General features: G+C 38.9%; 1 protein-coding gene across 4 annotated transcripts in view; it reads right to left on the reverse strand.

The window, feature by feature from the left end:
• LOC109412019 (aquaporin AQPAe.a) overlaps positions 1-21,999 on the reverse strand; it is a 364,435-nt gene that overhangs the window by 218,571 nt on the left and 123,865 nt on the right. The window lies entirely within an intron of this gene.

Genomic DNA, 21,999 nt, shown 5'->3' on the forward strand with positions numbered 1-21,999 from the left:
AAAACTCAGGTGGAAGCAGTGGTGGGATCAACCCCTTCACAAGAAGCGGGTTGATGAGGTCTCCGACAAGGAGAAGTGAGGAGATAGGCGCTGGGAGCTGCGTATGCAGCTCAAGCGTGGGTGCTCCAGTCCACTTCCCGGCAAGCCAGCCGGTGGAGGTTATGGACGGAGCGTGGTTGTTGAGGGCCGTCAACCAAGAAACCAAAGGACTGTCCGCAATAGAGGTGGCTGAGCAGCAGCTTGGCAAAATCATTGACTTTGCGTCCACTAAGTCGAATATAAGCAAGGACCTGAAAACGGCCTTGCTTCGACTTAGGGTATCGATCGACTAGGCCAAGCAGGAGCACGCGGAACTCTCGTTGCTGACTGCTGCAGCAGCGGAGCCTGCAAATGAGAAAGTGCCGAAGTTTACCCAAACGGAAGCCTTCTCCTTCGCAGGAAGTCTCAAACAGGCGGAAGCGACTGCTCACGACAAACGGGGCAAGCAATCGGAGAAGCGGGCGAGGCAGCCGTCAGGCGAGGAGCTGTCTGGCGGTGCCCGCAAAGCCAGGTGAATCATTACCCCGAAAGTCGGTAATAATGCCGTAAGGTCGGACCCCACCCAGACAACCAGTAATCATATAAGATGTTGCATAACATGATAATGTGGAGGCCATATTCGTGAATGTCTCCATTTAGGCGCATGTAAAATGTACGCATGTCGCCTCCACTTTAACATCCCAAGCAACATCTTATACGATTACTGGTTGACTGGGCAGCCAGGGTTCCCGGAGAACTGGGAAGGGTGGGCCTGAAAAGGCTGGCCCGTCCCGGAACGATAGGGACAAGGGGTTGCGACCGCTGGTGGGCCCTCAGCAGCCACAGATCAGGGCGATACAAGGGGAGGACCCCCCTTGGACGAAGGAAGAGCGGAAGAAGAAGAAGAAGAAGAAGAAGAAGAAGAAGAAGAAGAAGAAGAAGAAGATGAAGACGAATCCGCAGGTAGTAGCACAGGACGCCAAGCTAAGGCGTGGAGGGCAGGTACCAAGCGCGAGAAAGGCGACGCGATCGTCATCAAGACGGAACAGTCCAAGTACTCGGACGTCTTGAAGACGATGCGAAGCGACGCCAAGCTTGAGGGTCTTGGAGCCGACATACGCAGTATTAGACGTACTCGTACGGGCGAGATGATCCTGGAGCTGAAGCGCCAGAAGGAACACAAGGGCGCCGCCTACAAGAGGCTGGCAGAAGAGGTCCTTGGTGAGGGTGTGAAGGTGAGGCTTTTGACACATGAGGCGACTCTGAAGGTCAAGGACAGTGATGAGATCACCGAAGTGGAAGAGCTTGTCACGGCACTGCGGCAACAGTGCGATGTGCAGGTGGCCGCCGCAGCTGTGAAGCTACGGAAAAAGCCAGCAGGGACACAGATAGCCTTGGTTGAGCTACCTGTGGCGGACGTCAAAAAGTCCGTTAAAGTAGGGAACATAAAGGTGGGCTGGTGTGTATCTTACCTGACATTCCACGAGCCACCAGAGGTTTGCTTCAGGTGTCTGGAACCAGGACACAAGTCGTGGGACTGCAAAGGCCCCGACAGGCGCAAACTGTGCAGGCGATGCGGCGCTGAAGGTCATAAGGCCCAAAGCTGCACGAGTCCGCCCATCTGCATGATCTGTACGGGGAAATCCTCGAACAACAGACATCCGATGGGTGGTCCAAGGTGCCCGGCCTTCAAGAAAGCCGCAGTGAACAACAATTCACAGTGCAGATAACGTAGCTGAACCTGAACCACTGTGCGGCTCAGCAACTGCTTTGGCAGGCGGTTTCTGAGTGGGAGACAGATATCGCCATCATATCGGATCCATACCGAGTACCCGCCGGCAACGGCAACTGGGTCGCGGATGGGACCAGAAAAATGGACGACGGGTAAATACCCCGTCCAGGAGTTGGTGTCTACTACCTATAAGGGCTTCGTGGTCGCCAAAGTAAACGGGATCTTCTTCTGTAGCTATTATGCGCCTCCGCGGTGGCCGATCGAGCGGTTCACGCAAATGCTGGACCGCTTAACGACCGTGCTAACAGGGCGAAGGCCGGTGGTAATAGCGGGTGACTTTAAAGCCCGGGCCGTAGAATGGGGAAACCGTTTCACGAACCAGTGGGGTCGGATCCTGCTAGAAACACTGGCCATCTTAGATGTCGACTTGGCGAATGTCGGTACCAAGAGTACCTATAGTCGAAACGGAGCGGAGTCAATTATTGACGTGACCTTTTGTAGTCCTGGCTTAACAAGTAGTTCGAACTGGAGAGTAGATGATGGCTACACTCACAGCGACCACCTGGCGGTTCGCTACAGTATCGACTACAACAACAGCAGACAGCGGATAGAAGAAGAGGCGGCTAGGCCAAGGCCAAGCCCTCGTAGGTGGAAGACATCATACTTCGACGAAGAGGTATTTAGGGCAGCGCTCCGCCGTGAGCGAAACTTAATCGGTTTAGGCGGCGACGAGCTGGTAGCGGTGCTCTCACGTGCGTGTGATGCGACCATGCCTAGGCGAGTCCACCCTAGAAATGGGAGGCCACCGGCTTACTGGTGGACCGACGCGATTGCGGATCTGCGCCGCGCCTGCCTACGGGCTAGGCGGCGGATGCAGCGAGCACGATCAGAGGAAGAGCGAAACGAACGGCGGGTGGTGTTCGCCGCTGCAAAAGCCGCGCTCAAGACCGAGATAAGAGCAAGCAAAAAGGCCTGCTTCGAGGGTCTCTGTCAGAGTGCCAATACGAACCCGTGGGGTGACGCTTACAGGATCGTTATGGCCAAGACGAGAGGGCCCAGTAAACATTTTGGTCTATATAATTTATGATATGCGTCACCTTATAAAAACCAATTCAATCGCATAAAACGCACGAAACTGCTATATGCGTACCAAAGTGGAGGCCATATACATACTTGCGACGATTGTTCTTGATTTAATGTGATAAGTACTACGATGTCTTCATAATCGATGAGATAGGAGAAACAACGACTTTCTATGATTGGTAATACGATGGTCCTTCATCGACAAAATAAAAAAAAATCAAAATTGAGATACCAAGCCTCGAACTGGGAACCTCGAGATCCTAAGTCTGGCACCATACCACTGCACCATCTACTTTCTCTTGAGAAGTGGTAAATTGTAGACAATATAAACAAAAGCTTCTCAACCAGTAACACCTCGTCACTTTTCCATGATGTTAAGACTGGGTGAAAATCTTCCTAAGTCATAGAGATTTCGTTCCGCATGGTTCTGGTATTATATATACTAATATCATAACCTGTCAGATTACACAACTTTTTAGCGAATTTGAATCGCCGTAATTGTGATTAGTCTTGTTTACATTCTTCGTATCGAGTGGACGTCGTCGTCGTCGTCGCAGTTGCGGATGAAAGCACATCCAATATTTACCCCGTGAATTAACTACTCGGTTCGGTGTTCAGTGGAAAACTTTTCCTGAAAAAAAGCTTAGTTCGATATGGATTTTATCAGTGAAAAATTATTCGGACCGGATATAGTGTAGTGTAGTGGAGAAACTAAGTGTTTTTCTCGCCGAGAAGCTCTTCGAATATAGATCGTAGCCATAAAATATCGATCGTTTGCCACCTTCCAAAGCCGAGATTAACTCAGAGGCAGGATCAACCTGAACACACAAAGGTGTAACTGGTAAATCCGGAGCTGGTGATAGCATCCCGTGACAAGAGATGTTGATCCAGATGCAAGTATTTCAGTGATTAATCATATTCTAGTGATTAGTGGGGTGTTCTTTTTTAATTATTTTGAAACCGTGTGAGTGTAAGGCGACCGTCGATGATGGGAAAGCGGAGGACTGCTGGTGAACGTAATTGAACTTCGATATTCTACGTTTCACTAACTTTAAAAGTAAGTACTGCTATTTGGCTGGAAATTAACAGTTATGTGGTGATTGGCGATAGGATCGTAATATTGGAGTTAATCAACACCCAAGAATGTGGCTTTCACCACACGCACGAGAAAGATTACATGAATTTGCGAAACATGCTGAAAATTAGTTATGTTTTCGGATCAAAATTATGTGTGTTCTTATTACATAACACATTATGAAATGATCAGAAAAGGTCAAACACTATAACGAATGCCATCGGATGTTTTCTATTTCCATTTAGTGTTGAACGCCATCGTTTTGCATTTGGGGGAAGTCACTACGATTTCATTCGATGCTTTTCATCCAAATATTTAAGCTGTTAATTGCTAATACCTATAGCAATCGCGGATCGTGTTATTTATGACTTGTTTTGTTTCCAACACTGATTGTCGTTAAGGAATCACAACGATGAATGATATATAAGTTTATCTATCATTCACGTAGGAAGATTTTGCTTTTCTTACGATCCTGATTTTTGATAATAGGAAATGCGATGTTGCCTGTACATCGTTATGCGATGCGTGGTTATCTGGGGGGTGATGGCTCCTACAGAGCAATCTCCAGAGATGTTGGAGGGGATCATTGGAGGACTTTTTCCGCGTCATGATCCAAGTCCTTGGCCTCCTTTCGTAGGACAGCCGGGGACTGGGGCTGGCAATGAGGAGAGGGTCACCGATGTGGAACTTGCGGGGATAGCTAAGTCCCTTAGCGTAGGTAAGGCCCCAGGTCCGGACGGAGTTCCGAACCTGGCCTTAAAAGTAGCCATTGCAGAGGCTCCCGAGATGTTCAGGTCTGCTATGCAGAAATGCCTGGACGATGGAGTTTTCCCAGAAGTACGGAAGAGGCAGAGCCCTGTCCTATTGCCAAAGGCGGAGAAACCACCCGGAGACCTGTCGGCATATATACCAATATGCTTGATCGACACGACGGGGAAGGTGCTCGAAAATATCATCTTCAATATAATGTTTTGGCACACCGATGGTGTGAATGGTCTTTTGTGTAGCCAATACGGCTTCCGGAAGGAGAGGTCGACCATAGACGCTATCGTGTCGGTTACAAAAACCACCAGGGTAATCACTCGAGCGTAAGAGAAGGGGGATTCACTAAGGACTGTTCAATTCATAAAACGGACAACTTGCTTGTGCGATATCTTTTTTATTTTTCAATAAAATCATTATGAGTTTTTTGCATAACTTTCTATAGCTATTCTCAAATGTAGGAAAAATATAACATTAAGCAAAATGTTCTTTATTGTCTAACTGAAGCGGTTTTCGTAAAACATCAATAAAAACCCATTTCTCAAAATTCGACATAACTTTCCACATACTAAACATGCATATTTTCATGAAGCTTTTAATGTATTAGAATCTTATACTATTCTACTGAAGGTAAAACTCAAAAGTTGTTTAGTAATAATGCACCAAGCAGCCTCCAGCTTGATATAGTAAGTTGCCTTGTTCGCAAATAAAGTATTAAAAAATATTTATTTAAGTCCTGTGATGCAATAGCACAACGGATTTGGCTAAAAATTTGTCCAGAGTAGAAGAATATTGCTTTCTGAATGATGCAGAAGAAAACATTACTTTAATTGCATTTTTCATCAAAAATTTAATCCATAAAGATGGTCATACTAAAAAAATCATACTTTTTGATACATTGATGCAGATTTTCGAGTGTAGCGAATCTGGTTATTATTTATTTTAAACAAAGTTGGTCCTATGTTATTGTACACCTTATTTAATAACAATCGCATGTATTTTTTTTTATTTCCAACATCATTGTTATGAAAAATTTGCATTAGGTTGCATTGTTATTTGGAAGAACCTTCAATGAACGAAACTGTTTTGATTACTGTGCCTATAATGGCACACAGTAATCAAACCAGCAGTGCTATTAAGAAGCAGTTTTCTGAATTTGAAACCACATTATTCCTACTTCCGACTGGATGTATAAAAAATGTTTATTGAATATGTTCATGCCCTTTTAGTTTTACAATTGAATTTTGACCAAAAAATCGAATCTCACTGGAGACTTTAATATTTCAACAACTAATTTTCCAATTGAGTTTAAACTACACCACAATATTTATTACTCATGCTGCTGCAGCATGGCACATACTTTTCTGATATCAAAAACGCTATACCATATGTGAACAGTAATTTTATTTATATTTTCAATTTTCAGCAATCGTAAAATTCACCTCATTTAGCATCTGGCCGATTTTCTATGAAATAAAGCTATTTTTATTCGATTCAAAAATTATTACTATAATGAAAGATGATGTACTGAACAATAAAGCAAGGGTGGTTAAATTTGAAGTCTGAGATGAACCAGCCTCGGGCTGAAAATCTCATAAATAAAGACATAAAAAAAAATAAAAAATTTGAAGTACGCGTCTTCTTTTTATAGCCTTGTAAAGTTGTCCGTTTTATAAATTGAACAGTCCTTACTATGCAGTAGTGACTCTGAATGTGAGGAACACGATTAATAGCGCCAGTTGGCCTGCTATTGCCGATGCGCTCCTACGTCTGGGGATACATGTACAACATTCTTGGAAGTTACTTCCAGAATCAACACAGAGGTGAGTCGGAAGTGCTTTCACATACCCTCAGGAGTCCCACAATCCATCCTGGTCCGGTGTTATGGAATATCATGTACGACGAAGTGTTGAGGTTAGAGTTTTCGGTGGGAGTGGAGATCATCAGCTTGTGGAGTTCACTACTGCCCACTCGACCGAAGTTGTGGAAACGTGAAAGAGATCTAGGAAACAGGTGTTGGCTAACCACAAAACTGAGGTGGTGGCTCTGAACAACCGAAAGTCGGGGTAGCAAACTGTGATCAGTGTTACTGCCCATATTCGCATAGTCGATATAACCACCACTGGCAATGCCACCGTACAAAAGCTAATATTCAACGCGTGTGCATATTTTTGACCAGTGTTATTCAATTGATCACAAGATCTAGCACTCAATTAGATGTCAACGTGGTAAAAATCTTGAAATTTATATATATTCATTGTTTAAATTCCAAAAGCATGTTGAAAAGTACAGTGGCGCTTACATCGACTATGCGAATATGGGCAGTGTAGGCGATTGCACTATACTTCGAAGCGCTCCATCAAACACTTGGGAGTGATGATCGATGATAAGCTCACCTTCGGTAGCCACGTTAATTACGCTTGCAAAAGAGCTTCCATAGCTATAGAGTGCTTTGAAATGCGCAGCACCGGAAGCAAATGCAGTATGGCCTCCATGGTGGACCCGGGATCAACCTACCTAACGAGAGTAGATATTCCACTTGATCCAGGTCCTTTCAGACCATGATTGCTTGCAACAGTATCTACATCGTTTCGGTCATGCGGGTTCTCCCGAATGTCCGGTTTGTGCCGGTTTAGAGGAAACGGCGGAATACGTTTTGTTCACGTGCCCGCGTTTTCGCACAATGCGTGACCCCATGCTTGCCACATGATGGGAGGACACAACTCCGGACAATCTTGTCCATAGGATGTGTGTACTTTCAGCACTAAGCGGGGAATGAATTCTGTCCCAACTGGGCCATAGGCCATAAGAAAAACACCTTTAAATAAAACAAGGTGAAGTTATAAGAACAAGGTATCATGTTCAATTGAATTGAGGACCACTGCTATAGAACATCTGGTGGTTAATACAGTTGCTGTTCTGTTTTACACTGATTGGAGAAATCGCTGCCCCAAGTTTATTGGTTCCTAGCTTTGACATACCCATTTAACCGGCTCGTGGACGTTTAATGGCTGTTCAATGGTTTTGACGTATGTATGACGTCTTCGCCAGGTATGCATTACAATTGCTCATGATAGCAGCGAGCGATAGCGTTATCAATGCAGTAGTGTATCGAAGAAAATGGTACAAGAGGAATCCATTGTTCTGGGAGGAAAGCGTATCGATAAATACCTACATGGAAATTGTAAAAAGGCAACAATTTCTTATCGTGATCGTACGTCAAATACTGGAAGGAAAAGGAATGCAGCTGAAGTTATATCAGATGGTTATTGACTCGGAACATGTGAATACTGGTATCTACTCTCTGTGATGATTGAATTTGGAATACTTGAAATAGTGCAACGCAAACTTAAATTATTAAAAGTTTAACCAGATACTTTTTGGCTGTATATCCGAGGGAAAATGATTAATAATCATCGACAGTCTGAATACGTTATTAAATTATGGATAGATTTGTTGATTATATTTTCCCCACAACGTTAGCTAGGGCTTTCCTAGGTTTACAGAAAATAAAAAGTTTGATCCAGTTGACTCTGACGATCTTGACTTTTTCAATTTCTCCGACAGTGGAGCTATATGGTGACAACAGTTAGAATGCTGTCAAAATACTGTGTTGAGAGGTACGCTCTATTCTAATTTAAAAATAGAATAAAAAAAAAGAAGAACTTTTCACAGCAACGAACAAGGCCGTTTGTGCAGCTCCATTTGAAATTGATTATAAATCACGTCTAAGAATGTTTATGTTTTCCTGGCATTGATAATAACACCTCATTACACTTCATTACACACGGCTTCCTTCAAATAGAAACAAGAAACACCTTCAAAACTACAACTATCCATTGTAAGGGCCATCCATATCAACGTGTACCTAATTTGATTATCAGCTCCATGTGAAACTTCTACTTGTTGAACCATCTGTATTTTCTCTATGTACCTCTCTGTATGCCGATAAAAATTAATGAACAATTAACACCTTGCTCTACACCAGCAACTGGCGCCGTGGTTTACTTGTAAGCAATAAAATTAACAGTGCCGTTGATCATGACACTTGTCCGGGCTTGTTGAAACATCAAACATCCGGATCGTTATGTTAAGTTGGTATGCACCTTCTCGATTGGAAAAGGGGCATAAAATCACTCAACTGAAATAAGGGTTTGTTATATAATACCGGTAGGATCAGTGAACCGTGATCAGACAAAGTGAACTCAAATGTCCAGACACAAGAATCGGCATTGAAAAAGTTAATTGAAAAAAATAGTAAATGTAGGTTTCAACAAACAGATAACAACATTCTCCTGCAATAAAATCGCATTGATAGAACAACGATGATCGTTTTCATAAACTGTTCAATTTCAAGGTTGATTAACCATTGAGGTATTCACTCAATGTTAATTATCTCAAAATTATAACGTATTACAGGCTGTGTATTTGAAAATAACAAAAAAAATCATCTGCTATTTTCGTGCGCTTAGCACACCAGCTATATGGGCTATGTTGACCCTGTGTGGATGTTATAACTATCTCACTATTTAGGATTCACTATTGCTCACATCACTGAGATGAAGCAAAATGTATGTTTTCATTACATGTATGGTAAAACGTACCAATTACATGATTTTCTTTCCATGTTAACCGTTGATAAGATTCGAAGCTAACATACTGTGGAGCACAACCATCAATGATCAATACGCGGTTGAATGGATGCACACCATGCATCATAAGATGTGCTCGAAAACCGGAAAAGCGTGCACATGTGAGAAAATCTCAAATCTCAACCCACCCAGCTCGGTAATCTCAAACGTTTATGGAATGCATGATGGATCTCTACCTTCCTGGTAAGCAGGTGGTGTAATGGTAACCTAGTGCACACGAACACATTTTTTTTTTGTTCGATGGGAAGTGTTACAGTGGAGCTTCATTATGTGTCTGCTGTATGATGATGTTAAATAATGTGATGAGACACAGCGCTGACATATGACTGCTGCCGATTGGTTAGGAGAAAACAATCATATTTTATTAGGCTATAGACTCATTGCTACCGTAAGAGAATCGATTAATGGTATAACGATAAACATAAACGATCCCCAACAAAATTGATTTCATTGCGGTTTTAAAATAGTAATACAACTAATTTAGCCATTTTTATTCATATCTGTAACGAAATTTAAAATCGTTTTGGGATTACTAGAGTAAATCATGTATCTTGTATAAAATAAAGAATTATTTTCTTAAAAATCCATCAATTATGTTGGAATGTGCATACCTGCGTTTCTGTTGTCGAAATCTTAACGAAATTTAAGTTGTAAATATTTACAAATTTACAATTACCTGAATAACATTAATTTAGGACAGTACCCAACGTGGACCTTATTAAATTCTTTCGGATTTGGAAAACAGAATTGTGATAACGTCTTTGCAATGAATCGCGTGCTTTTTCAACCTTCCTTGTGCATTAGGGTATTTTTTTTTCAATGTCTCGATTGTATTTATATTCAATTGTTTCAATGTATATTGACATTGATTCGATAGTATTTTCTAAAAACTACAAGTGGTGATACACGCTATGTCCAAAGGGAAGTATTATGAAAATCGAATGTACCTCATATGTTATTGACTAGGATCGTAGCTTTGGACCTCCTTAGTTTTTAAATATTTTTGATTTTTTTTTCTATTTTCCCATACAAATATCGAAAAAACTGATTTTAAGGTCAATTTTGTCCCATATAAAAATGTATGGGAAAAAAGCTAAAGATGGATTATTTTTAAACCACACATTTTCTGAATCTAGGGGTCCAAAAATATGGTTGAAGCGAATAAATGTTGAGGTGCAGTCACTTTTCATAATACTTCCCTTTAAACATAGCGTGTGATAATTTGAGACGATTTGACCGAATTTTCACAAAATAATTGAGAATGTCCAGAACCTCTAAAAAGATTTCTAATGGAGACTCTTGCAGAAAAATGCATCGCCTAATCTGAAATCACCTCTCCCCAGGGATCCAGACCCCACAGTCTCTCCTATGTAAAATAAACATAATGTTTAACCTATGTTTAACTAAAACGCATTGAAACGCCTTGAAACCCAGCTGAAAGTTCCTAACGCCTACTTTAATCTTCCAAATGTATTACTCGCTAGCGTAGTGTACGGTTTGGGTCAAAAATGACCCTAATACACAAGGAGGATCCCAACTATTAAACAATCATTGAACAAGCACCATTATGATGAAATTATTCAGTATGATGCTGCATATCATTTGGATAATTTTCAGGCCTTTGTTCGGGTTTTGTTCACACAATTTTGGAGAAATTATAAAGCATAATGTTGTGTACCAACTGAACCGTTTGTAGTTAAAAGCGTTTTACAAATATCTAGTTAAGCTGTTATTGAGCTTTAGCAAATATGATTGAAAATAAATAAAATGCTATTTGTTTCCATTTCCACGAGAGTTTATGATTGGCACTTATGATATAAACATCAATTATGCAATAATAACTACACATACAATTATCTAAATCTAGATTCGAACTCGAAATCTGTCGATTGCCAGCCGCATGCATTCCTATATGCGCCATCTTAGAGATGATGAATTGGAATACTAAAATCTACACATAAACTTCCCGTGGCTAAATACTAATAACTCATTGACTCCTATTCAGCAGTCTTGAATTAGCAACAACATTACTATTAACCACTAGCGTAGCCCCAGAGCCAAAATTTGTGGAACAATTTTTCAGTATAAAGCGCTTTGCGACGACAAAATTTTTCGGCTGCGCCGCTATTTTCAAACTACGAATACAATTGCACATTAGTGTTTACAAAATGTAAGTGTCAAATCAAAAAAGGTATCATTGACCGTTGAAAACCCCTCCCAGAGACAATTTCTGGCTACGCCACTGCTATTAACAACTGAGCAATACATTAGTTCAGCTGCTGTTCAATAAAAACACGGGTTTTTCATCCTGACTTCTGTCGGTTAATGTTATCGTACGGTGACTCGATGTATAATGAAACAAATGCGCTTATTTGACTTGTGAAAACACATTATACCAAAACATGTACTTATTTGTACAGTAGCTTAACAAGAAGCAGAAAAAGGTCTTGGTAAACTATTTTTGGAACAATTATTGCAAGTCTAATAAAAATCTGATAAAACTCTTGAAAAATGTTTGAATTATCATTGTTAATACCGATACGAAAAGTTGAACATTGGCTACATTTTCAATTGAAAAAGCATTTGCACAGTCATATGTAGGGTGGGGGACGTAATTTGGCCCAGGCAGATATTTTGGCCCACCTTTGGAATTTCATCACATTTATCATATTTATTTATTTATTCAATAATCTACAATCTACAATCGGAAATTCGTTGTTCACACTACATTCTAACAATTACTCATGATTTCAAGATGACAAAACAATCCATAACAATTACATATACCCTGTTCATAGATTCACCGCCATCCTCTTCAAGCTATTCAAGCTACATTAATTCATATAATCTCTACAAAATCTTGGCAGATTGTTATTGGATGTTCCAGTAATATTTGTCAAGATTTTGTAGAGATTACCTGATAAATGTGATAAAATTCCCAAAATAGGCCAAATTACCTGCCCGGGCCAAAATACGTCCATTACTCAACAACATAATTATAGTTCAGCTATCATTACTATTATAAAGCAACAATTCAGCATGCATGCTTGTTTGTGCATAGCGATTGTTAGCCCCAAGAAATACACTAAAACTCTCACAAATCCCTATGAAACCCCCTGAAGCTCCTCGAAAAGCACCCAGAAACTCCCGTGAAAAGGAATTCTGAAACCCCACTGCAAAACCGGGAGTTCCTTCAATACCCTTCAGAAACCGTTGGTGTTGAAATAAGGTTCACATGGGATTTAGGGGAGCTTCAAAGACATTTCCAAAATTTTCAAAGTGGTTTAGTACGTTTTAGGGCGTTACAGGTGATCTCCGTGTTTTTTTTTTCAAGGGGGTTTCAGAGGCGCCTTAGGGTATTTTGAGGCGTTTCAGAAGACTTCACTAAACATTCAGAGGCTCTCAAGCGAGTTTCAGGGGGTTTACAGGCGTTTCAATGCGTTTCAGGTCATTCCAGGGCTAAAATGGTTTCAGAGGGATTTTAAGGGACTTCAGAGGCTCTGATGTGAGCTTCATTGGGGGTTTGGATGCGTTTCAAGGTGTTTCAGCAGGGCGTTCCTGAAGGTTTAAGGAGGGCTTTAAGACGTGCCAAACTGATATAGCTTGATAATTAACCTGGGCTTGTTAGGGGAATATCTGTAAACAAAAAGAAAATCTGCTTAAGTACTGTTCCTTTGAATTCCACTAAGAATTTGAATCCTTTCACAGATACGTATTTCGACCTCAACTGTAAGGTCGTCTTCAGTGTCTTGTAGGGGGATTAGGGGCATAATGGACACCCTAAGCAAATGAGTATGCTAGGCCTGTATAACAGACAAAAACTTAACATTTTATCAGTTGGCTTACAACTTTAACTTGTTTCCTACGTATTTCAATCATTTACAGCTGGTAGAATGCCATTATTGAGAAGAAATAATGAATTGAAAACCGTGTGTTTTTTTGGAGCTGACAGGAAAGGTACGGGGCGAAATGGACGCCCATCGGGGCATAATGGACACCCCTGCATATTTTATAATGCATCTTTGAGAATTTCGACCAGTTAAGTAATTTGCCTACGAAGATCAATACCACAGATATAATACTCCATCTTAGACGAGTTTATGTAACTTAAAAGTTAGTTAAATAAATTTTAGGCTAAAATAATCGGATTTATTTCTTTCAAACTCTCTAAAACGCCTAACAGTATGCAACACGCGTACATCCATTCATAATTGCCAGTGTTCATTTCGCCCCGAATCGACTACAACATTGAAATTGCTATTTTTAGTAAGTTCTGATCAAAAATATAATACTTTATCCATTGCTAAATATGCGTATACATGTAGATAAGCTAACAATTCACTTGTTTGTATGGCGGACACACTCAAACACTCGTAATACCTTATTTGCTGGGGCTTCGAAATTATAAGAAATCCACCATATGAAAAACATACTTCAATTTCAGTGATATTTTGGTTATTTTGAAGGAATATAAATGGTACTTTTGAAAATTAGAACAATGGCTTGTTCCTTTACACTTATGCATTAAACGTTTTATATAAAAGTCAACGGTTTCGGCAAAATCAGGGGTGTCCATTTCGCCCCGGGTGTCCATTATGCCCCTAATCCCCCTACTTGACTCGACTACACGAAAGTCGAAAGTGGAATTCAAAGGAACAGTACCGTGATTTCGGGTGAAATTGACCAGTGGGGTGAAATTGATCGACGAGAGGTCCATTTTTATTTGTTAAAAATAACGCTTTAAACTTAAAACAATTTGTAAAAAATGTTCATCATCTGGCTCAAGAGCTATTGAATGATGAGTTTACATGCTTTACTGCCAATTAGTCACATATTTCTGTATGAAATTCAATATTTTCTGAAACTGCCTGTCAGGCGAACTCCAAAGACACTTTCAAACTTTTGTTATCTTAGCTGCATAGCAAATGTAATGAATATTCGAATGAATGTTTCTAGCTGCCCAGTATTCGCTAAACCCGATTTCGTCATCAAAAGTTCTATAAATATTGAAACTTATGCATTAAATTGTACTTTTCCGTAAGTTATCACATGTTTAGTATGGAAATTGCATACTTTCAGGCGTATTCTTAAGATTTATTAAACTTAAAACTTAAATAATTAAAAATTTAGCAAGCTTGTAAAAATTTTGCATAGCTTTTCGCATTCCGAGGTGGTTAATTTAGGAGGAAAAAATATTATCAGCACTTACAAAAACATTTCACTGACTGATCAATTTCACCCCGAAATTAAAATTTTTGATTTTTTATTTCAAATGATATATTTTGTAATAAAATGATTTGCAGTAGAATTTTTAACCTCGTTGACTCATGAAAACCATGGTCGTACTTGTTTTAAAGCATTAAATTTATCCATATCGATAAGTATTCAAAAATTATTCGCCAAAAACTACGAAAAGTGATCAATTTCACCCGAAATCACGGTACTTAACTCGATTAGCGTGGTTAAAATAATCGTTTTAGCTCCACACCGCTTATTCGATTTATAACCAGATTCTATGCCTTCTCCCAAAATTTGAGCTAATTTGGTTGAAAATTGAGACTGCACAAGCCATTCAAAATTGGTTTGGAAATTACTATGGAAAAACGGTGTTTTTCATCCAATCCACTGTAGAATTTTCTTAACCCTCTACTTCCCATGGTTGCTCTAGGGCACCATCAATTTTTGATGAACTCGAGACATGACTCGAGACAAACGAAATTAGATGAATATGATGCAATAGTTTTTAAAATATGATTGTAATCTCATTAGGTAAACCCAACTCCCAACTACTTGTTTCAATAGTGGAACTATTGATAAACAATCAAAATGCTCTTGATTTACACCTAAAATTTTTTATGTTGATTTCGAATAATTTGGCTAATTTGCAATAACTTTTGTTCAAGCACTTTTTTCGAAAACGCTTTCTTGGCATAGAAATAGTCGTTCAAAGTCGTGGGAAGGAAAGGATTAAGTGTCCTTGAGGGTTAGTTGACTCTTGATTCTCCTAGGCTATTCACCGAAGACCGCATTCATATTGGACGCCTCATTAATTAGATATCGATTACTATCCAACTGGAGAAACTAATACATTGAGCTTCCCAGCAGGCAACATTGCTGCACATGGCGCCAAAGATAGCACACAGAAAGCAAGGCTACTATGTTTCACTGCAAATTGCAATGATGCCCATCGAACAGTTTGATCATCATGAACAAAGATGTTCATCCTGGTTAAAATTCTGTAATTGATTAATGAGCCGTCCGATTTGAATGCGGTCTTCCGCAAAGTTGTAGCTGATAGACAAGCCTAGGAGTATCCGGGGTCCTCTAACCATCTAGGGTACTTGAGGAAATGCTATGGTCGGTTGAATAAAAAACATAGTTTTTCCATTGTAATTCCCATACAAACTTGAAGGTCTTGTGCAGTATCAATTTGCAACCAAATCAGCTAAAATTTTGGAAGAAGACATAGAATCTGATTATGAATCGAAAAAGCGGTTTGAAGCAAAAATGATTTTTTGAACCACGCTATTGTACATCCAATGACTTATATTCAAAGGAGTTCTTGAAGATTCACTAACAGCCATTAAACTCATCACTCGACAGTGCACAGTTGCATGAGGTATGAATTTCATTCAAATACACAGATTACGCATACAAATTCGGCCACTATGCTCAAGGGAGTGTTGGGCGCCTTTTGAAACACAGAAAAAATGCTCAGGTAAAATTCAACGAGAAATCATGCGCATAAAAGGAATGCTATAAAATTTCATGTAAAACTACACTGTGATCGTGTAAATGTCCGCCAACCATCATGTAATCTATCATGGACTTCTGCCAATTATCCAGCTTTTTACGACGCTAGCCATAAAACAACGAGGGGTGAATCGATTTTGACATTTTGACATTTCTTGCCGACAGATATCATAATTAGGGGCTGTTCATAAACCACGTAGACCAAAATTTGGCCATCTCAGACCCCCCCTCCCCACTCGTAGACTTTGGTCCATACAAAAAAATTGAAATTTGTATGGAGCGTAGACTTTGGCCAGACTCCCCCCTCCCCCCAAAAAGTCTACGTGGTTTATGAACGGCCCCTTAGGTCTGAGTAGGCTAAATATGTAGGTTGTTGACTCGACTTTCAAAAACGTTCACAATTGTTTACAGCTTTTCATTTGTAATTACGTATATCTATACTTTTAGGTTATTTAAGGCACTCAATTGGATAAATCAACGCTTTTATTTGGCCACTATAAATAAATTCTTGAAAAAGCAATGAACGTTCAGCTATATTTAGTAGGTACTTTCTGTACAGTGTTCAACACTTGTTTATTTAAAGGCTCACTACAACTATTACAACCGAACAGAAATTGGGCCGAAACCAAGCCGAACTCTTTTGTAAATTCTCTTTTAACAATACCGTGTCGTGCATTTCACTAAATATGGAACAGTGGAGTGCGTAGCTAAGCGTAGTAATTCAAAACATCTTGAATAAATACACACTTAGAAAAAATCACCGACTTCGGTAATGATGATGATGATGATGATGATGGTCCCGCCACATACCCCTACAAAGGTTTGAGCTAGACGATATATCTTTAACCCTTTGAAGCCGGAATTTTTCCAAGCGTTATTATGGAGTTTTTTCTACGTTTTCTGTAGTTTTGGTGGTCAATAGCATCAAAACGGTAGAATATCATGAAGAATATTTTTTCTGGATATCCTAGGTCATCCAAACTATTCTTGAGTTTAGATCCTTAAGTCTATGGGTGTAACGGTAACTTCTTTCATTACAAAAAGCTTCGATTTGTAATCTATCATGTCCAGTAAGTCTTCTGAAAGGGTAATGGACATTATCAGATCAGTTGGGATATCTTAGGGCATCCAAACTGTTCTTGAGTTTAGATCCTAAAATCTACAAGTGTGATGGTAGCTTCTTTCATCATACAAAGCTACGATTTGTAATCTATTATGTCCAGTAAGTCTTCTGAAAGGTTAATAGACAATATCAGATCAGTCGGGATATCCTGGGTCATCCAAACTGTTCTTGAGTTTACATCCTGAAGTCTACGAGTGTAACGATAACTTATTTCATTGTACAAAGCTACGATTTGTAATTTATCATGTACAGTAAGTCTTCTGAAAGTTCAACAGACATTATCAGATCAGTTGGGATATCCTAGGTCATCTAAACTGTTCTTGAGTTCAGATCCTAAAATCTTCAAGTGTAATGGTAACTTCTTTCATCATACAAACTACGATTTGTAATCTATCATGTCCAGTAGGTCTTCTGAAAGGGTAATAGACAATATCAGATCAGTCGGGATATCCTAGGTCATCCAAACTGTTCTTGAGTTAACATTCTGAAGACTACGAGTGTAACGATAACTTCTTTCATTGTACAAAGCTACGATTTGTAATCTATCATGTCCAGTAAGTCTTCTGAAAAGTTTATAGAGGTTATCAGATCAGTCGGGATATCCTAGGTCATCCAAACTGTTCTTGGGTTTAGATCCTAAGGTCTGCGGGGATAACGGTAACTTCTTTTATTATACAAAGCTACGATTTGTAATCTATCATGTCCAGTAAGTCTTCTGAAAGGTCAATAGATAATATCAGATCAGTTGGGATATCCTAGGTCATCCAAACTGTTCTTGAGTTTACATCCTGAAGACTACGGGTGTAACGATAACTTCGTTCATTATACAAAGCTACGATTTGTAATCTATCATGACCAGTAAGTCTTCTAAAAAGTCAATAGACAATATCAGATCAGTCGAGATATCCTAGGTCATCCAAACTGTTCTTGAGTGTAGATCCTAAAGTCTGCGGGGATAACGGTAACTTCTTTTATTATACAAAGCTACGATTTGTAATCTATCATGTCCAATAAGTCTTCTGAAAGGTCAATAGACAATATCAGATCAGCTGGGATATCCTAGGTCATCCAAACTGTTCTTGAGTTTACATCCTGAAGACTACGGGTGTAACGATAACTTCCTTCATTATACAAAGCTACGGTTTGTAATCTATCATGACCAGTAAGTCTTCTAAAAGGTTAATAAACAATATCAGATCAGTCGAGATATCCTAGGCCATCCAAACTGTTCTTGAGTTTAGATCCTAAATTCTAAAAATGCAACGGTATTTTTTTTTAGATTACAAAGCTACGATTTGTAATCTATCATGTCCAGTAAGTCTTCTGAAAGTTACAGTGGTTGTTTTCATGAACTAAGCTTCATAACAGTAAGGAAGCCCATAATATCCCAAAAATGTATAACAAAGCTTATTGTTCCTCTAACTGCTTTTGCCAAATGACTCATGATATTATTATTATTAATTTATTAATGACACTTTACACCGGGGTGCAACCGTGCCCTACTCATGATATGCCATAGGGATTACAGGTTACAGTTTAAAATTCATTGTGAGAATAACTACTGTTACTATGAAGAGCTAAACTTCAGGATAGTTTGGACGACCCTCAATGTCCCAAAGGTTCATAATAATAGATAGTGAACTTCAGATTGGTCCAGTCACCGCGATTGATTATAAAACGTTACTCAGTATGTCAGATATAGCTGATATTACGAGATTTCAGAACCCAAAAATAGTTTGGATAACCTGGAACATTTCCATAGTGTCTCTAAATGACATTTGAGGTTTCAAGAGCCTCACGGATCTCAGCAGACTATGCTATGCAATTATTTAAAGAGAAACACATAAAGTTATTCTTGCAGATTTCAATGACTTCATTATAGAACAGTTTGGATGACCCTGAATGTCCCAAAGGTTTATAACAAGTTAGTAAACTTCAGATTGCTCCAGTAACAGTTTTTGATTATGCAACGTTAGTCAGTATAACAGATATGGCTACTGTTACGAGTGTAGACCTGAAGTTCTGAACTCCAAGGTAGTTTAGCTGACCTGGAATATCCCTATAGTATCTATAAATGACATTGTAAATGTCAGTAGCTTGACAAATCCCAGTAGGTTATGCATTGCTATTATTTGTGACGAAAATACATATAATTACTCATGTAGATTTGAAGGACTTCCCTATAGAAGAGTTTGGAAAACCTAGAACATCCCAGAATATAAAACACCTTTTGATATCCTTCACGAAGGCTGAATGAATACATAGAAACGTTACCCACATCCAAGTTCAGGTTTTAAAACAACTGGTATGTCAATTATTTCGTTTTTCCAAATTTCATGGTGTTCAGGATGTTCTAGGTTATCAATGAAGTCGCAAATACAAATATTCTCATTTTCCCTAATGGAGGACTCAACTTGCAACAACTTTGCCGAAGACAGTATTCTGTTTTATCGAATGGGTGAATTTATGCACCCGTTTCTATGTTGGGGTCATATATGACCCCTCCGGCTCCAAAGGGTTAAGATAATTATTAATCATAAACAATGTAATCAGATTTGCAAACTTAATACGGTCTGAATATTTTCACAGATATAAACAACTTTATAATTTGTCATACTATACAGCAAAAACATAAATTTTAAAATACTGATGCTCTCAACTACAGATGTTTGCAAGCATTACTAGTGATCATGAAAAATCAGAAAATCAAAAATATTGCGAGGATTGATAACGTTCGCGCGATGTCAAAACAGTCGGCAATATTCTCATTCTCAAGAAATTCCTGACATTCAACTAGACAACTCACTACTACTCTACAGAATCCTTCAACAGTACAAATATTCCATATGATGAATAAATACAAAAAAGTCATTTATACCTGTCACCGCGAGCGAGACTCAAACTTTTGTAGACTACACAAAAATAGAATAAATTACGTCAATATAATAAAATTCCATCATCATCTTCGAGGCGAACATTATAGTTTATTGGTGCCTCAATAAATATTAAAAGGTTATACAAAATTGTTCACACAAAAATATCCGTTTGCAGGAACTTCGTCAAGATACAAATTTAGTCAAGTATTTCAAATTTGACAGGGTAGCTGTTCGAAAGGCAGCTTCCTCTTTCAATTCGATCACACAAATATCGAGGCAGCAAACCATTAACTATCTTGAAAATGAACACCAAAGTTAAAAACACAATTCTTTGCTTCACTGATAGCTACTGTAACTAGGGCATCCAATAAGAAAGAGGAGGGTGTGAATCTATTGCATCTCAAAATCAAACGCATTATTTTATTTTGCAATCGCTAAATGATTTACCGAAATCTCAACCGTTAAGTTAGTTTTACAGGAAAAATTCGGTAAAGTTAGCAACTTTTACTGAACTTCGTTAGAATTTGGCAGTTAGTTTTACAGGAAAAATTCGGTAAAGTTAGCAACTTTTACTGAACTTCGTTAGAATTTGGCAGATGAACGATAACATTTTACCGAAATTTGGTATTTTTTACAGAATTTCAATAAACCCCGTTACCGAACGGTCAGCAGTTGAGATTTCGGTAAAAATTACCGAACGCAACTAGGATGTGTAGGATGGCAAGGTCTCACCCGTATCTATATATTTTAGACCAACCGAAGTATGAGTTGCCTTCAATAATGTAATTGTAATATTTTTTTGGAAATTTTTTGGACTTTTTAAATAGTGTTTCCGACGTTTCCAACCAATTTTCCTCGACAGTGGAAAATTTTGTAGAAAACAATTTGTATTTTGTATTTTTTTTTTTGCTTATGATTTCACAAAAACGATGCTTAGTTCTTGAGTTATGATTTTTCAAAGTTGGTGGTGTCTGTGGAAAATGTTTGTTCTCTACTGGAGTTTTCTGGAAAATTAGGCGACCCTGATTTTCTTCAATTTAGTTTTCGTTCATATATATATGAACCCTACGTGTGAAAAAAATATCATAAATTTCTGAGAAACTTCGTACCAATTTGTACGAATAAAAAAAATCTGCTTGTGCCTCCTTATGTGGAGCATAAATTTATACTCCAGCCGGAATATTCACCATTATTGGCATATAATTTCAATGTTTCCGGTGCTTTTTTACGGTCAGATCTAATTTAAAACTCTTAAACGTTTTAAACATGAATAAACGTAACAAATTGAAATTTTTGAATAATTAATATTGGCGAGCTGGTGGTATATTTTCATTTTTTCGCATGACGAACACTTTTTGCTCACGATACTTTTCCGGAGAGTAACGACAAATGATCACAGTAATTCACTTCCACCGGCGGATAATTCTTTATCGCTCAGCTAAATTTTCGCTCACCAAATTCTCACAAAGCAAATTAACAAAACTGTTGCCGCCACGGGATTCGAACCTGGAACATGACTGAAACTAAACGTGACTCGTGCACTCCAACCTCAGAACCATGTCAACTTACTAGAAAAGAAAATTTGCTGCATGAAAGATACTCTCGTTGGCGAAAAGACAACATGATGGAATAATGGAAGCAATTGAAATTCTCGAGTGAAGATATATTTTATGAATTTTCGCAAGATAGATTTTCGCTAAAAACAGGTGTGAAGGAGAATTCGATTTTTGTGAGAATGAATGAGCATTCCGAACGCTGGATATTACTGAAACAAAATGAGTCGTGAACTTCAATCAACGATCAAAATTTTTGGTGCATAATTACATGCTGATTTCGGAACCGTTCTTCGAAAATTTTTTAGCAGTGCGGTTTTTTTAGTTTTACCTGAACATCAAATTCAACAGTTTTAAAAAATATGGAATTTA

The sequence above is a fragment of the Aedes albopictus genome, chromosome 2, assembly GCF_035046485.1.
Source record: "Aedes albopictus strain Foshan chromosome 2, AalbF5, whole genome shotgun sequence".
Classification (NCBI taxonomy): domain Eukaryota; kingdom Metazoa; phylum Arthropoda; class Insecta; order Diptera; family Culicidae; genus Aedes; species Aedes albopictus.